Raw genomic sequence first — 3,436 nt, forward strand, 5'->3', positions numbered from 1 at the left:
CTGTGGATGAGTACTCGCTGCCCAACACTCAAAGCCGAACTCAACAAGCTGGTGGAGACCGTAAAGGACAAACTACAGGAGCACGCAGCCAGATCGTGGGAGAACCACCTCATATCGGTGGGCGGTGATATCCCCTCCGTTCACCGCCTCTGCCGGCAGTTGTCGGGTGTGCCACAACCCGTCCGGCCGCTGCTGGCAGCCGATGGCCTCCCACGATTTAAGGCCGAAGACAGGGCTGAGATCTTCGCCGAACATCTGGAGCGTCAGTTCACGCCGAACCCGGTCGTGGACCAGGCCCACCACGACAGCGTCGTCGAGCACCTTCGGGAGTACCTTGCGGAGCCAGTGCCGGAGCATGAAGACGCGGTGTTCTTCACCCCCGGCCAGGTCAAGAGGATCATCCTGAAGCTGAAGCCCAGGAAAGCCCCGGGCGCAGACAACGTCACGAACGAGGCGCTTCGCCACCTACCGCCGGGATTCATCACGGCGGTGACGCGCCTCTTCAACGGCATTCTGCGCTCGGGCCACTACCCGAACATATGGAAAACCGGAAGGGTGATCCTCTTGCCCAAGCCGGGGAAGGACCTCCGCATGCCTGAAAGCTACCGGCCCATCACGCTCCTCAGCGCCCTCTCGAAGGTGTTTGAGAAACTGCTGCTCGGCCTCATGCTGCCGCACATTCCACCGCGCGCCGAGCAGTTCGGGTTCCGGCCTGAACATTCTACGACGCTCCAGATCGCCAGACTCCTCGGCGAAATCTCAGTCGCCGCCAACCGTAAGGAGACCGTGGCTGTTGTGCTCCTAGACAACGAAAAGGCCTTCGACAGAGTATGGCACGAGGGGTTGCTGTACAAACTGTCGAAGAGCCAACTACCAAGAAGAATCATCAGGATTGTGGCCTCCTTCCTGAACGAGCGGAAGATCAGGGTGGCGGTCGAAGACGCCCTTTCAACGGAGAAACCCGTCCGGGCTGGCGTTCCTCAGGGTAGCTGCCTGAGCCCGGCCTGCTACGCCGCGTACACCGACAACATTCCGGTCGCAGATGGAGCCAAGCTGGCCCTCTACGCCGACGACGCGGCGTACTTCGCGGTATCCATGAGCGCGAAGCACGCCGCCAAGAAAGTCCAAAAAGCGTTAGACGCCCTGCCAGATTGGCTCCACAAGTGGAGACTGTCGGTGAACGTGGCGAAAACGCAGGCTCTGATCTCCGGGAACGCCGCCCCACCGCCGCCCCTGATGCTCTTCGGGAAGGACGTGGCGTGGCAGCCACACGTCACGTACCTCGGGGTCAAGATCGACCGTGGTCTTCGCCTGAAGACCCACGTCGACTCAGTGGTGCAAGCAGTGAAGACGGCCAAAGGAAGACTCCGTCCAGTGCTCTCCTCCAGCCTCCCGCTGAAGACGAAGCTCGGGATCTACAAAACGTACATCAGATCCCGCCTCACGTACGCAGCCCCGGCGTGGTACGCCTATGTCGCGGAGACCTACAGGCGTCGCCTCCGTGCTCAAGAAAACCAAAGTCTCCGCGACATCGTCGGGGCCCCACGGTACGTGAGGAACGCGACGATCCAGCGGGACCTTAAATGGGAGGGCCTGGACGCATTCATCTCGCGTCTGGCCAGTGACATGTTCGGCAGGGCGGACAGGTCGGCGCACCCGCACCTCGTGGGCATCGCGCCACTGCACGCTCGCCCGCCGGACCGAAGACACTGGCCATCACCCAGAGAAGCCGTCATCACAGCGAGCACCACTGCAGGCGCCGCACCCGCAGCGCCTGTTGACCCCGCGGGAAGACCAAATTAGTGGCCGCCACGGCCACGCTCAGTGACCTGCCTGCCGCTGCAGGCAGCGATGAAAGTCGCTGAAGAGGGCCACAAGCCCTGAACAGCACCCCACATTTCCGCCTGGCGGCGGAAATGCAGGATGACAAGATGGATCGTGAGGGCAGTTGATCATAAGTTTTCTGTGTGTACGGAATATTACAGTGAATAAATAAATTACAAATAAAGAGGAAACTGTGCCAACATTTATTTACAACTACCCTTTCTATCAGTTCAGAAAGTGGGACATATCTGGTAAATATCCCCAGATTATAGAATTCAACGCCCAAAATAGGTATGTATTAATTTAATTACGATTGCTTTTTTTTTATTATTTTTTATTTTCAATGATATTTTGCATGATTTTTCCTACTTCTACTTAAACATTTAATAACAAAGCACTAAAAGGGACACCCTTGTTTCTTATTTTAAAAGATCTTTCTTTTGTATTTAATATACATTATCAATGTCTCTTTTATATTATGTGCATTTGAATTTTCTTCATTATTTTTTTTTTTTTGTTTTTTTTTTTTTTTTTTTTTTCTCGAGTCGTCGAACACTCTCTGTCTCGATTAATATAATGTTTCAGCTGAACATGGGAAGAGATAAACAACCACGCAGAAGGGACCAAGACTCTGAGAGTGGTTCAGATACTGCAGACCAGCAGCAAGGTGAGCGACGCTGCCACTCCAAGCGTCAAAAACGAAGCCATCGCTCGAGCTCAGCACGACGACGTCGCCGCAGAAACGAGTCTGCGCAGCGCCGTTCTGATTCCCCGCCACCACATGCGGTTGTTGCACCGGCAGCCAGGGAACCAGATATTGATACATATGTGAGTACTCCACCTTCTCAAACTAATGTAAATGCAAGTTCGGATGCTATTGTTACCGCTTTTAAAGAGCTTATACATACTCTGAAAAGGGATGACGATAGAGAAAGATTTCCTGTTTTGAATGTGGTCCCTGAATTCGACCCTTCTAAACGTAATCAGACAATTGAGATGTGGATAGCTAAAGTAAACGAATGTGCTCAGATCTATCATTGGACTGAGAGGCAAACAATTCATTACGCTCTTCCGAAACTAGTCGGATTAGCTCAAAAGTGGTACCAGGGGCTATCCAGCTTGTTATTTTCTTGGAACGAATGGCAGGATAAACTGCGTACAGCGTTCCCCAGTGAAGAGAATTATGGTCATTTGTTAACAGAGATGCTTGCCTGTAAAGCTCGATTTGGCGACTCCTTAGAGGAGTACTTTTATGCTAAAGTTATTTTATTAAATCGCTGTAATATCACTGGAAAGAATGCGATTGATTGTATTTTATTTGGAATAGAGGACAGATCCGTTAGAACTAGTGCTGAAGCTGCACAATTTACTGAATCAGACAAATTGTTAGTATATCTTAGAAATGTCAAAATGTTCAGGAAAATAGATAAGCCGAATCAGTTTTTACAGCCAAGCACCTCTGACAGACGTTCAAAACCTACTCCAATACAAAGAGGTTCTGATACTAGAGTTGTTAAGTGTTATAATTGCGGGCAAGACGGTCACAATTTTTACAAGTGTAAACAGCCAATTAAACGGTGTGATTCATGTCATAGGGTAGGACATTTATCAA

This window comes from Amyelois transitella, chromosome W, assembly GCF_032362555.1.
Source record: "Amyelois transitella isolate CPQ chromosome W, ilAmyTran1.1, whole genome shotgun sequence".
Classification (NCBI taxonomy): domain Eukaryota; kingdom Metazoa; phylum Arthropoda; class Insecta; order Lepidoptera; family Pyralidae; genus Amyelois; species Amyelois transitella.